This window comes from Mya arenaria, chromosome 16 (genome assembly GCF_026914265.1).
Source record: "Mya arenaria isolate MELC-2E11 chromosome 16, ASM2691426v1".
Lineage (NCBI taxonomy): Eukaryota > Metazoa > Mollusca > Bivalvia > Myida > Myidae > Mya > Mya arenaria.
The window spans coordinates 1,328,940-1,345,207 of NC_069137.1; the positions used below are offsets into that span (position 1 = coordinate 1,328,940).

The window sequence follows — 16,268 nt, forward strand, 5'->3', positions numbered from 1 at the left end:
CAACATTCCGGGCCAAGGATTCCGCCATCTCTTCTTTTAACCAGGCGTAGTTCTGTACAAGTTGTACTGTAAAGCGTCGCCGTGCATCTTAATTGAACAAAGATATCGTTAACTTTACTTTCATACATTGTTGATATATTTCAGAGAGGCAGTTTATATAATGCATATTAGGTCTTGGTCGTAATTTGTACAATGGTACGAGTTAATAACAAACGAATTAATGCTTAATTAACAATTACTAAGACATGGAAATGAAACTGATTTTGAGTTAAGGTCTTCCTACCTGGCATTTCTTTATAAATTGCTCCAAATTCATGTCCTTTACAGTCCGACAACCATCCTGAAATGGAAGAAAACGACTTCGCGATACCTTGGTTATTTTTAAATTGGAAATAATTTAATGGTAGTGCGAATCAAACACAGTTTATTGAGCATGTATAACAAATATAATCATTTGACCTTGACCCCTGATTTTTGTAAAGGTCTATCAAAGGGCGAATATGTTTAGAGGTACGATCAAGCCGTGGTTCTGTAGCATAAGTCCAATGTTCAATAACAATGACTAATGCTTTCTTTAGTGTTACTGTTTATATCATACAAATGTAAATATGGTTCCAGTACGATACAGTAATGTTGAACCTACACACTAACATGGAAATACTGTCAAAACTCAGTTAGAAAAAAAAAGAAAATTAAATGAGCCTTAATAATACAGATTGTTATTTTCATCACATCAATAGAAACGGAGCAGAAAACACGTTCAATGAATGTCATAATATTAAGAGGGCTGCATTAAGGTATTTTTTGATTCTGACATAGCCATAACAAAGTAGCAGAATGGAAACTCTTTTATTTTCAAACTAGCAATGTGTTTCCTTTTGTTTTTAATTCCGATCAAATTGTCAAATGTATAGCTCAGTGGTAGAGCAACCCATACAAATGTGAAAGCGTCAGTTTTTGACCCCGAACCGCGTCAAACCGAAATATGTATGTAATAAATACCAGTAGCTAAATAGCATGACGCATAGCAATGTTGGTGGGTAGAATTTGAAAAATTGAAGTACTCTTACAGATGACAACATTTGTTTATTCGAAAGTAGGGTATCGCCCGTAGATATCGTTGTATTTCACTTTGTTTCTTTTTCAGTAATTCGTGGTGATTTACAACATTTCTGGTCAAGACAGTGTCACAACAGAAACACTAGACGGGCAAATCTTCATAAAATCTCCTAAATAAACTGAGGCACAGAGTGAAAGGTGTGACACAACGAATCCGTCTATATACCAAGTTTTTATGGAAGATAATTCTCAATTCACTACGTTTCGTGATTGTCACCAACAAATTAAACAGCTGTCACATCGTTTTACCTCAACAACATGCTGCCACACCGCAATAGAATTTGAGGAGTGTAAATATGTGTTGATCATTCTATTAACTTATGGTAGAATGATGCAAAAAAGCAGCAACCAATGAAAAACGTTCATCTTGAAGGTGTGTCATTTAGTTCACAGTATTCTGTGCCAAATTCACACAATATCGACACACATATTTTCTCGTTATATTAACACCTCGACTTCCATTCCTAAAATGAACTGCTATTCGGCAATTGCTGTTATAATCCGATGAACATCTTCGGATATGTTCGGATCGCAATTCATCGCATAACAATATACATGAAAAGTCTTGATCTTGTTATTATTTGCAATGTGTCAGCAGTTCCCGTACGAAAATCAACATTTTAGAAAGTATTTATTTTTGATATGTTAAATGTATTGTTGCCATACGTGTTTAAATATTACGTTTGAAAATGGTGTCAGGTAGCTCTTTTCCCGCGTTATTGTGACGTCATTTGAATGATATAATTTAGTTAATTCTAAACTTAGTCATATTTAAAATATTTTTTGTACTACGTCATGTTTGATCATACATTTTTCTTTATAGGTCTGATTTAGTGCTAATGTTTGTGAAAACTATTTGAATTAAAACAGATGTTTAAAGTGAAACTTGCATTCAAAATTAAAAAAAAACACATGTATAACAAACATAAATTTTAATGATAAATCAATAAACTACTTACTTAATTATGTATTAACGGAAACTTTTAATAACTGTAACAACATTGTAATCATGTTTTAATATTTGAAAGCGCAAAAATATTAAATTATGGGTGAGTGCTAAAACATTAATGTGATCTACTATCGTCTCTTAGGGTACGGACACCGTGTTTTGTGCATCTTTATCTAAACTAAACTCGGTAACCTTCCCAACACCACTGTTTTCGATATTTATTCATACATTTTTGTATATTAAAACAACAGTATTAATTGTGGTACGAGTTAATTAGGAGTAAGATTGCATCTTAAACCTATTCAGGTCATCAGTCATCAGGGAAAACAAAAACACGTTATAGCATTTAAAATATAATAATGAAGCCAATAATGTACGTATGTTTTAAACTTTCATTGGATAGTTTTCTTTGATCACAAGTGAAATAAAGGTAATATCTTACTCTAAAATTAACACCTTTTCTGTTTCTTTCTTTCAAATTCAAACATTCAAGGTAATATAAATTATCTTGCCAGACATCCTCCCTTTCAATAATCCTCTGCTAAAAGATTTTAATCGCTGATAACGTATAATGTCGATCTTACGTGGAAACAGTGTTTTATATGATATCATTTTCTCGTCTTAAAGTGCAAACAGTTTTTAAACAATCATATATTAATGTTTTATTTACATTTTTAAGTTCAAGCATTTTGTGAGATCGAATGTGCAAACAAAAGAAATGTGGATACAAATTGGATTTCCTAGTTGATTTAGAGGTACTTCATGATATATATTGTTTCATGACACATGTATATACAATCACCGGAACTGTTAATTATCAGTCTTATCCGCTTGTCTTTTGCAAGATGGATAAAAGCCAAGCTTAGTTTTTCACATGCCGTATGGTGAGGTATTGTAATTGCATTAAAGCCAATTTATCATCCAGCTTCAACAAATCGTTTGGAAAATGGGATTGCCATTTCCCTAATAAATGGTCAGTTACGTTTATTTCCAAAACCGTTTTATCCAAACATATGCATTTTTGAGATCATATCTTAATTGTTACATAATTTCGAAACTGGCTTTGTCGAACTCTGTAATCTCGCTGCTCTGGTTATGTAGAACCTTGTTCGAGTATTTTTGGTTAAGTAGTACGCTTTGGTATTTCGGTTACAACGACTTTTCGTTATCTAAAATTGTTTCCCGAAGTCGCTACGATTTCGACATAACGAATTTTGACTGTAATTTACAGGTTTAAAAGATTAAATTTTAAACAGAAATAATTTGTTTTTAAAAGAAATTCTTAATGTTGAAATTATTATTCCTGAGTTTTCATTGAAAGTAATTTTACTGCCTTTTCTTTAATTGATATAACTCAATATTTTACGGAAAAACATAACCGAAGTAGAGTTCGTTCACAAGTGTCATAGAAAAATAGAAGCCAAACTATAGTGTTTGTTTATCTACAATCACGAGTGAAACAAACTAACCTCATACTCTTACACTTAAATCATTGTTTTCTGTTTTTTAATGCTCTTTTTTGTTTTATTGGTATTTAAATAAAAAAAAGATGTAAACATCCCTTACACAATGTTTTGGTCGCTGATTACATAGCTGTCATTTTAACATCGGCTCGTGGAGAAATCGATTTTCAAGTAATTTAGTCGTGTTTAAGTGCATCTGCTCATCACAGATTTTTATTAAGGCATCTATGTTACTTAAACAGTTATTGCACGAGTATATTTTTTCATGAATACACGATCTATTATGCTGATCGCCATTTAATGAATACAAATTCGTAAGGTCAAACATGCAAGCGAGTATCATTTCTCAGTTAAGAGCTTTAGTCATTGCCGATTGATCACGCTTGTTGAAGTCACATACAAGCAATAGAAACCTCATGACCAAGTCCTTCCCTGCACATTGGCAGTTCTGGTTAGACTACTAGACCTGTCAACAAGTAGAGAATTTCTGTTGGTCTACCAGATATTTCCGGAATATGAATTTTTTTTTTTCAAAAAAATAGAAGTATGTTAACATACATAGTTACCTGTATGTGTATCAATTTCGCAGAATCTGGATATTGATCGATCTACAATGTCTTTCTCTGGTAATTGAACTTTCAGTTTTGTTTCATCGTCGTCATTGTGTGTACGATTGCCTTCATCTGATGAAAAAGTCGATGCAATGGTCATGGGTTTATTTCAGAATTGCTAGTATATTGCTACGTTGTAATTCAGTGTATTTCATGAGATAAATAAGTATTGTATAACAAATAAAGCATGTCCCTGTTGGGATTTATCAGTTTGTGTAGTAGGTAGTTGGAAATGTGATGCTTTGTATGCATACTGTTGTTTTAGTTGTAATTGTTTTTCTATATTTTCTTTGTGTTTTGACTGTGCTATTGTTTCTTCGTGTAATGTTAAACATTGCAGCGTGTGTTAAACGTTACAAATGGACAGGTTTACTTTTGGTAACACTTCTGAAAATGCTTGCTTATTATTGGGTAAACATTTGATTTGACGTTCGATCTGGTAATTAAATTGAAATTAATATTAAAGGAAGCAAAAAAAAAAAACGTTTTATTTCATATTATGATACATTGAAGACATATAGTCATTGTATAGGTTTAAACATTTTACTTTCAGAGAACATTATAATGCAATAGTATACATACAACTTCAAATAAGGATTAACCTTATGAGAGCTCTTTCAACATATATAAGTGATACGTTCATCTGCTCGAACCATCTTCTTTTAAACATTGCAATTAATTGCACACTCGATTTACTCTTTTATGTTAGGTACCATATCCTAATTATGAGCTCATGGTATTGTCAAATGACCAAGGTTGTTTAAATAACATTCAAACAATAGAAACCTCATAACCAGGTCATTCAATGCGCAGGTCTAGTTAGAATACTAGAAAGAAGATATAGAAAATACTTGTTAATCAAAGGAGTAAAACAATAAACATACATATTTACCTGAATGTGTATCAATGTGCTTAGATACTGATCGATTTGCATTGTCTTCTTCAGAAAATTGGACTTTCATTTCTGTTTCATCGTCGTCATTGTTTGCACGATTGTTTTCATCTGCTGAAACAGTCGATTAAATTTCACTTGTTGAATTTCAGAATTCCTAGTTTATCCCGCTGTATACCATTGTATTCATTAAAATGTATTGATGTGATATAACATATAAAGCATCGCTGTGTAGGGCATTCGCAGTTACTTACTTACTATATCATTTGAAAAAGGATAGTTACTTTGTATGCAAATTGTTTGCAAATCGTGTTTTTGCTTTTCTTTTTCTTGTTTTCGTTCTTTCTTTGTATTATTTTGCGTGTGCCATTGATTCCTCGTGTAATGTGTAACATTTCTAGGTATATTTAGTCTTCGAACTAGACAATAATATTATTGACAAAATTACTAAAACTGTACGGTCATATTTGGGTACTACATAACGTTCGATCTGGTTATAAGATGGAATTTGATATTAAATGTTTACGATTATAAAAGATTAATGTAAGAGGCTTGGGTAGCAGACTAAAACGTTTAGGTTTTACAATGATTAAAATGTATATGTATATTTAAACAGACAAACCATGGCTGTCTAAAAAATCGCTTTCTTTCCGGAATTGATCCTTTTCGGTTTTATCAACAGTTTTCGATTCTGTATTTTTCAAATCTTCGTGGTTACATGTATCGTTGACGCCTGAATATATAAAAGCTTAAAGTGTATGTGGTCTATGATCGCCAACACAATCATAACATGTACACAGTCATTGTTCCGCATCTCAATCATATGTGATATATTTCTAAGACGTATTTTCTCTTACGGTATTTATCTTGGGTTCTTGTAACTTATTATTATAATCTGCCTTTCAGGTAAAAGAAAATCAATATGTTCGACATAACTACAGTTTGGGAAATGTGTATAACCACATTTGATAGAAAACAGAATCATCTTATTGGCATAAACACTCAAAACAAACTGTTCTTTGCCAAATGTCAAACCCACTGCTTTCTTTGCGTTGATCTTCTGAAATGTGAGCAGGCGTTGTTTGTGTATTTCTGTGATAGTGAAATTTACTGTCATCGATGATTTCGGTAGATTTTTTAGCTGAAATGCACAAAAATATACAAATTCTGTATATATTTATTTGTTTTTTTATAATAAGTATTCTATGGTAGTTTTATGATATGTTTTTAACGACTCAGCTGATTTAAGTGTTTTTTCTCTTTGTCAAAGATCTGATAGTTACGAATAATAAAAAGTCTTACAGATTACAAACAATCTTAGCTAGATGAAGCATACAAGATGACAATATTTTAAAACGAAAACTGTACGTTATGTATATTTTGCAATGATCAATGATCGTTAATGTCACATAGAAACGTACATAATGAACATTTTTAAGGCTATAAGGACTAATAACAACCGTTTATCAGATCGCTGCTGTGATCGATTGAAAGAATTATTGGATATTGTGAGAAAATAAACTCGTGGATATTTTGTAAACGTTTTAATCGATTTAACTTTTTATCGTTATTATTTTTAAATATTTAAGTTTAATTTATGTTTTTTTTTTGGTTAATTGAGTAATGTTTAGAAGGTTTATCATTTTTTATGATTAATTTATCATTTCCGTGTACAACAAAGTGTAATTATTTTATGAACACGCTAAAAAATCATCTTTCCTTGGCAATTGCAATAAAATGTCATACTCAAATCGTAGGTTAGTTTTTTTCATATTTACAAGCTCACAGTTTTAACAAACGTTTGCCTAGTGTTATTCCATTTACATAATTGAAGGCGAACATGAACTTAAGTTGTATTAGTTGATTTAATTAGTGTTATTAGTCTTTTTGATGCTGTCTATGATAAGTTTTTCATGTATAATTTATATTTTTAATTAAATTCTTATTAAAGAGGTTGCAAAACACTATTTGTGTGGACTACATTTTGTGCGCTATGTTATCCTGTTATTTGTACAAATTCAGAATGACCTGTTCATGTCATGCCTTGTGTTGGGACAGATGTAAAGCGTTATTCTTAGCCCGTTTCTAATCCTTCCAAATACCCCACTACAGACTCACGCATAGTAAACTGACTTATGAACAGATTATTGTTTTCACAAATGCGTGAATATTCCGATATGTTGATATTTATGATAGCTGTTATTGTGCCGATATCTGTCCTGTAGGTTTTTAACAAGTTGGTATCAGGCTACCGAATATTTAAAGTCATACGGATTATCATACAAGGCTAACGTTATGGGTTGTAGGAATGAGGATGCTATAAATGGTTTGTTTTGGTAAATATAACATCCCCAGTCCAACTGCTCAATCTTTAAAGCTTTTTCCGCCGTAATTAAATCGGTAATGCCTTATTACTTTAAGAGCTGAATGTTTTAACGTAGTTATCATTTTAAGGAAAATTACCCGAATACCACTTGTATACTTTTGGATCGAAACGATTTTGACGAGTTGTATTACTTTCTTTATGACAGAAGTAAAATGCGTAGATGCTCGAAATCATTTTAATTCGTAAATTGTAATAACATGACAGGCTCGAATAATTGGTTAGGTTCCTTTTCTTCTTTACGAGCTCACTGTATGAAACCGCTATTGTAAGATACATATGCGGAATAATCGAGATGTCCTTACGCAATTTTACTGCATATGGGCAGGTCTGGGATAAAATTAAACGTGTCTACGAACAAAGAAAGATCCCTCACAAGATTTATATTATTTAACCAGTATTTCCGAAACAGAATACATCAGTTAAACAAGCATTTTACTTGATCGTTCATCAATTCCACCGACTGAATTTATTGCTTGATCTGCATTTTCTTCTCCCGGTGTTTCATCTTCGTCATTGTTTGTACGGTTGTTGTTATCTGCGAAAATATTCATATTCATTTGAATACTTCATGAACTGTCAGCATATAGTTATTTTGCAAACCATAGTATTTTATGAGACCTATCGTTCGAAAACGATGTCTGTTCTGCTTGATAGATTTGTGAAATCACTGCTGAACTTATTTGAAAATATGCGCTAAGACAGTCTGATTCTGACGAGTCTGCTAGAGATTATAACTTGAATAGCAACTACACATCAATGTACCATGCTATTATTCCCATGTACATAATGCGTCTTAAACTTGCTGTTTTAAATATATACAATTACTCTTGGTTTTATTCTCTTGAAGGAACAAACCATTTTACAGTGTTATTTCAACTAGAGGAACCGTGCTCGTGTGGATTGACCGTACAGCCGGGAAAACTAGTTGGCGTTACCACTGTATACAGTGTTCTAATATTACTTTTTGTTATTAAATGCATACACATATTAAAGAACGGCTTTTGTAAATCATTGCTTTTATATTGTACCCTTTTTTAAAGTATTTACTTTTATATCCAGGTTACCTGCTGTTCATTATGTTTGTTTGTTAATCTTGTCGGAAAAAGCTCACTGAGGTACATATACACGACTTAAAATAAAGATTCTTGTTATTTGTATCTTATATGTTTTTTATTATGAAATACATTTTTGACTAAACAAAAGGCAAAAGGCCTGAATTAATACATATTCGTGCTCTAGTCATTAACCAGAAGTAAACAAACATATAATATATAATTCAAGTGTGTCGTAAGCAAATTCCTTTATTTTTAGCATCACATTGTTAACTCTTGAAATATAATATAAAGAGCAGTACCGATTTATTGATATGCGAATGGCAAAATCCCTTGAACACTGACAATGAAAAATTCTAAAAAAGCAATTGAGGAACCCTAAACGATCAGAAGCCGAACAAACGGAAAATCTTGAGGATTTCCAATGAATGTCGAGGCATACGACTGAGGTTCGTTGATTCGATTAAAATATGTGAATTATATGTCTGAACTGAATAATTATCAGGGTAATATCCGCCAATTATGCTTCCTTAAAAATAAAAATGAAACCTTATGACGAGATGGAACTAATGAACTATAAATACATTGCCTTTCTGAGCTGTGTGATTTGGCGATTGAGATTGAGATCATTTTAAGATTGAAATTTTATGTAAGACTACATTAGTAATCGAAACAAATGTAATATACAAACCGTTCATCCCATTACATCGAGCTTTACATTTGTTGTTTCCTCTTGACTTCCTCTTCCGACTCAACATATTCCCCATTCTATTGAATTGGTTGCCTGGCTTACTTTTTCGTAAACTTCCAAATCTGAAATAAAAAAAAACCACGTTAGCCAAGTACTCAAACAAAGATCATGTTAAAAACACACGGCTTATGCCCAACAACTTAACGAGAGTACACAACGTACGTCAGAAGAAAATGATCTTGATAAGCTTTTAGCTTTCGATCAAATTCTTAAATATTAGAATATAATATATGTTGTCACTTGTATATTTTCATAATATGTTTAAACCAAAACGTCAGACGATTATCGCAATGGTGTTGTGTATTTCTGGCTCTAGATCTATGCCAATGAACGGGGTTTATATTTAGGCGTTCGATTGCTTGATTCGTTTCGGTTCTTTTTCATATAAATATTCGAACGCTCAGCGAAGCAAGAGCATATTGATGATTCATTGAAAACAAATTAAATTTACAGTGATAAATTCTGATGTGTGGAAAGAATGGAATTCTAATCAAGCTTTTATCACTCTTAATGAGAAAATATATATGTGTTTGACCTTTTGGTCATGTGTGTAACTATTTATATCCTAGGATATACCCCTGACGAGCTTGAAACAATTAAATGATTACCATTACGTATCCACATGTGATCCTAAATTTCCTTAGAAATAGCCTTGTTCAGCGTTCATACCTCAGTAATATAATACAATATAAAATTACGACCCAGAGCGCCATGTTGTCAAGAATATTTGGACAATTGAATAAACTATGCTTTGACCGAAATGACAGCTGATTTTGACATTGACATTGGTTGCCTTTGAGGATGTTTTAAGATTTTGACCATTCAAAGTGTGAGGATAGTGGGCACAGCTTTTTATCATGTTCACACGGTGACTGATATTTGCAGATGTATCCTATTATCAGCAGAGAATAAGTTAATATTACGAACTTTTAATGACCAATATGAGTCGTGACCTTCACCTTTGACTCAATGACCTCATAATTTGTGTAGGTCATGTACTGTTCACCACAACTTTCAATTGTCAAATGTCAAGTTTGAGGGCCATCGGGGCAGGCATTGTCGAGTTATCAGACGGACAAGCTTTTTGCGTTCAAGGTCACTGTGACCTTGACCTTTGACCCGATGACCCCTAAAATTTAAAGGGGAAATTAAATGGTCAGGCCCAACCTTCATGTCAAGTTTGATGACAATGGGTCCAGTAATGGTTGAGTTATCACTCGGAAAAGCTTTGATCTAGCGACGGACCGACCGACCGATAGAACGACCGACCGACTGACAGAACGACGGACATATGCATAAGCAATATACCCCGTCTTCATTGAAGGGTGTGGGGGCATACATGTATTGTCAATGCTGAATAGCAAACGTCGACATGTTTTATAACCGTTTTTCGAACGCTATAAGACTCGTCAAGGAAAATGTAATAATCAAATTGATCAAAGAAGCAATTTACTCCCATGTAGCTTTTACAAGATAAATATTTAAATGAAATGACTGAAATATATTATAGGTGTGTTGAATTGTGTGGATGACTAACACAAATCAAGCTTGTTAACAAGATAAACATATACTAATTAACCGTTATCTCTGTACGGTTAGCGCAGTCGTTAATAATTATTCATTTAATTTCCCTCTTTTAATGGGAGCTATATACATGTGTGTGTAGATGGGAAATGCAATTTGGTCATTATGTTACAATTATTCATTCTATTTCTTTATTATTACATATCCTGCTAGAGAAATATTTGAAGAGCAGATTGTATTCTTGTGATGGTTTTCACACAACGTTAAACAGTTAAGATATTTCAAAAAAGGTAACAATAACTTTTCTCAGTATGGAATGAACATCCAATTTTTGCTTTTTTTAAGGGCAAACCAACTTTTTTGTTCGTATTTTGTTTTATTTGATCATCCATCGCTGAATAATGGAACAAATTTATCTTAGTTTTCCCGGAAAAATCATAAAAACTGAAAATAAGTGAGCCTGAGACTGGTCGAAATTCATTTGAAATAGTCGTAAAATGTAAAATGATTCAATTCTGGATATCCCATATCTTATGCTCCCAAACTAAATGATCACATATTTGTTGTGATGACAGTAACATATTGGTTTAAGTTGACAGATCATTAAACCAATTAGGTAATCCTTTTTTATAGTGAGAACAATCGACAACTCCATTTAGTTTGCGTGTAAATGTCTATCATTTTGTAAAATGAAATAAAATAAAGTGAGCTAACTACTGGATATTTCTTGATATGTTAAGTTTTTACAATGTAAAGAGTTTGTTACATATTGTTTATATGTTTAACTTATTCTTACTATCTCTCATTGAAGTTTCGAACTTCAAGAAACAGTCGCTCAAATTCAATATATTTGATATATTTTGATTTTATGGATTGATCAGTATTGTGATATGACCGTCTTATAATATTAAGTTGATTAGCATTCTTATTTCGATGTGATATCCTCAAGTTGACGTGACATTCTAGGTTGACGTGACATTTTTAAGTTGACATGACCGGTAAGTAAGTAACATACCCCGAGTATTTCCCTATAAATAAAATACAGTTAGCATCAGTCTATATCATGCCTCCAACATAATTGACGCAACGCGATTTCTCCGAGACTGGTCACGTGGTGACCCCATATTTTTCCATATTGGGTCACCAAACTTATATCGTACCAAAATGACGTCTATTTTCTGATTCCGATTAAAAAGTTAAACATTTGAACGTGAAAACAGATATGGCGTCCTTTGCCCCCTATATCCCATATTGGGTCACCTACTAGCTCCGTAACTTGTAATATGTAACATACCCAGAATATCACCAGTATGTAACATACAGCCATCATCCCCTGTCAATACCATACAGCTGATATTACCTATATGTAACATACCAAGAACATCACAAGTACGTAACATTCAGCCAACACCCCCTGTCAATAACATAAAGCTAACATTATCCTATATGTAACATACCAAGAACATCACCAGTACGTTACATACAGCCACCCTCCACCGTCAATAACATACAGCAAACATTACCCTATATGTAACATACCAAGAACATCACCAGTACGTAACATACAGCCATCACCCCCTGTCAATAAAATATAGCAAGCATCACCCTATATGTAACATACGCAGAATATCACCAGTACGTAACATACAGAAATCATCCCATGTCAATAACATACAGCAAACATCACCCTATATGTAAAATACCCAGAACATCATCGGTAGGTTACATACAGCCATCATCCCCTGTCAATAACATACAGCTAGCATCACCCCCTATGTAGCATACCCAGAATATCACCTGTACCTAACTTAAAGCCATCATCCCCTGTCAATAACATACAGCTAGCATCACCCTATATGTAACATACCAAGAACATCACCAGTACGTAACATACAGCCACCATCCCCTGTCAATCACGTACAGCTGATATTAACCTATATTTAACTTACCAAGAATATCACCGGTACGTAACATACAGCCACCCTCCACTGCCAATTACATACAGCTAGCATCACACTATATGAAACATACCAAGAACATCACCGGTACGTAACATACAGCCATCATCCCCGGTTTATAACACACAGCAAGCATCACCTTCTATGTAACATACCAAGAACATCACCAGTACGTAACATACAGCCACCCTTCCCTGTCAATAACATACACCTAACATTACCCTGTATGTAACATACCAAGAACATCACTTGTACGTAACATATAACCATCATCCTTTTTCAATGACATACAGCTAGCATCACCCTATATGTAATATACCAAAAACATCACCAGTACGTAACATACAGCCATTATCCCCTGCAAATAACATACAGCTAGCATCACCCTATATGTAACATTCCAAGAACATCACCGGTACGTACCATACAGCCACCATCCCCTGTCAATAACATACCGCTAGCATCACCCTATATGTAACATACCAAGAACATTACCAGCACGTAACATACAGCCACCATCCCCTGTCAATCACGTACAGCTGACATTAACCTATATATAACATACCAAGAACATACCAAGAATATCACCGGTACGTAACATACAGCCACCCTCCCCTGTCAATTACATACAGTTAGCATCACACTATATGTAACTTACCCAGAACATCACCTGTACGTTACATACAGCCATTATCCCCTGTCAATAACATAAAGCTAGCATCACCCTATATGTAGCATAGCAGGAACATCACCAGTACGTAACATACAGCCATTATCCCCTGTCAATAACATAAAGCTAGCATCACCCTATATGTAACATAGCAAGAACATCACCAGTATGTAACATACAGCCACCTTCCCCTGTCAATAACATACAGCTAGCATTACCCTATATGTAACAAACCGAGAACATCACCGGTACGTAACATACAAACACCATCCCCTGTCAAAAGCATACAGCTAGCATCACCCTATATATTACTTATCAAGAAAATCACCGGTACGTTATATACAGCCAACCTCCCCTGTCAATAACATCCAGCTAACATCACCCTATGTGTAACATACTAAGAACATCACCGGTACGTAACATACAGCCATTATCTCCTATCAATAACATATACATAGCATCACCCTTTATGTAACATACCAAGAACATCACCACTATGAACATACAGCTATCATCCCCTGTTAATAACATACAGCTAGCATCACCCTATATCTAACATACCCAGAATATCACCAGTACGTAACAAACAGCCATTATCCCATGTCAATAACATACAGCTAACATCACCCTATATGTAACATACCCAGAACATCACCGGTACGTTACATACAGCCATCATCTCCTGTTTAAAACATACGGCTAGCATCACCCTATATGTAACATACCAAGAACATCACCGGTACGTAATATACAGCGACCCTCCCCTGTCAATTTCATACAGTTAGCATCACACTATATGTAACTTACCCAGAACATCACCGGTACGTAACATACAGCTATCATCCCCTGTCAATAACATACAGCTGACATTACCCTATATGTAACATACCAAGATCATCACATGTACGTAACATACAGCCACCCTCCCACGTCAATAACATACAGCTATAATTATCCTATATGTAACATACCAAGAACATCATCAGTACTTTACCTACAGCCTCCCTCACCCGTCAATAACATACAGCTAACATTACCCTATATGTAACATACCAAGAACATCACTTGTACGTAACATATAGCCACCCTCCCCTGTCAATAACATACAGCTAGCATCACCCTATATGAAACATACACAGAATATTACCAGTACGTAGCATACAGCCATCATCCCATGTCAATAACATACAGCTAACATCACCCTATATGTAACATACCCAGAACATCACCGGTACGTTACATACAGCCACCATCCCCTGTCAATAACACACAGCTAGCATCACCCTATATGTAATATAACAAGAACATCACCGGCATGTAATATACAGCCATCCTCCCCTGTCAATAACATACAGCTAGCATCACCCTTTATGTAAACTAAAAAGAACATCACCGGTACGTAACATACAGCCATTATCCCCTGTCAAGAACATAAAACTAGCATCACCCTATATGTAACATAGCAAGAACATCACCAGTACGTGACATACAGCCACCTTCCCCTGTCAATAACATACAGCTAGCATTACCCATTATGTAACAAACCGAGAACATCACCGGTACGTAACATACAGCCACCATCCCCTGTCAATAGCATACAGCTAGCATCACCCTATATATAACTTATCAAGAAAATCACCGGTACGTAATATACAGCCGACCTCCCCTGTCAATCACATCCAGCTAACATCACCCTATGTGTAACATACTAAGAACATCACCGGTACGTAACATAGAGCCATTATCTCCTATCAATAACACATACCTAGCATCACCCTTTATGTAACATACCAAGAACATCACCACTATGAACATACAGCTGTCATCCCCTGCTAATAACATACAGCTAGCATCACCCTATATATAACATACCCAGAATATCACCAGTACGTAACAAACAGCCATTATCCCATGTCAATAACATACAGCTAACATCACCCTATATGTAACATACCCAGAACATCACCGGTACGTTACATACAGCCATCATCCCCTGTTTAAAACATACGGCTAGCATCACCCTATATGTAACATACCAAGAACATCACCGGTACGTAATATACAGCGACCCTCCCCTGTCAATTTCATACAGTTAGCATCACACTATATGTAACTTACCCAGAACATCACCGGTACGTAACATACAGCTACCATCCCCTGTCAATAACATACAGCTGACATTACCCTATATGTAACATACCAAGATCATCACATGTACGTAACATACAGCCATCCTCCCATGTCAATAACATACAGCTAACATTATCCTATATGTAACATACCAAGAACATCATCAGTACTTTTTCTACAGCCTCCCTCCCCCGTCAATAACATACAGCTAACATTACCCTCTATGTAACATACCAAGAACATCACTTGTACGTAACATATAGCCACCCTCCCCTGTCAATAACATACAGCTAGCATCACCCTATATGAAACATACCCAGAATATTACCGGTACGTAACATACAGCCATCATCCCATGTCAATAACATACAGCTAACATCACCCTATATGTAACATACCCAGAACATCACCGGTACGTTACATACAGCCACCATCCCCTGTCAATAACACACAGCTAGCATCACCCTATATGTAATATAACAAGAACATTACCGGCACGTAATATACAGCCATCCTCCCCTGTCAATAACATACAGCTAGCATCTCCCTTTATGTAAACTACCAAGAACGTCACCGGTACGTAACATACAGCCACACTCCCCTGTCAATAACATACAGCTAACATTATCCTATTTGTAACATACCAAGAACATTACCAGTAAGTTACATACAGCCACCCTCCCCTGTCAATAACATATAGCTAACAATACCCTATGTGTAACATACTAAGAACATCACCAGCACGTAACATACAGCCACCCTC

At 34.6% G+C, this 16,268-nt stretch overlaps 1 protein-coding gene across 1 annotated transcript in view; it reads right to left on the bottom strand.

The window, feature by feature from the left end:
* Positions 1-5,681: 5,681 nt before the first annotated feature.
* Positions 5,682-16,268, bottom strand: part of LOC128222238 (fibrinogen C domain-containing protein 1-B-like) — a 31,685-nt gene continuing 21,098 nt past the window's right edge. Inside the window, exons 6-9 of the transcript XR_008259105.1 lie at positions 9,164-9,285; positions 7,857-7,955; positions 6,074-6,175; positions 5,682-5,767 (exon numbers count right to left, since the gene is read on the bottom strand). The gene's annotated coding sequence lies outside the window, so the exon portion shown is untranslated. The remainder of the gene's footprint in view (positions 5,768-6,073; positions 6,176-7,856; positions 7,956-9,163; positions 9,286-16,268) is intronic.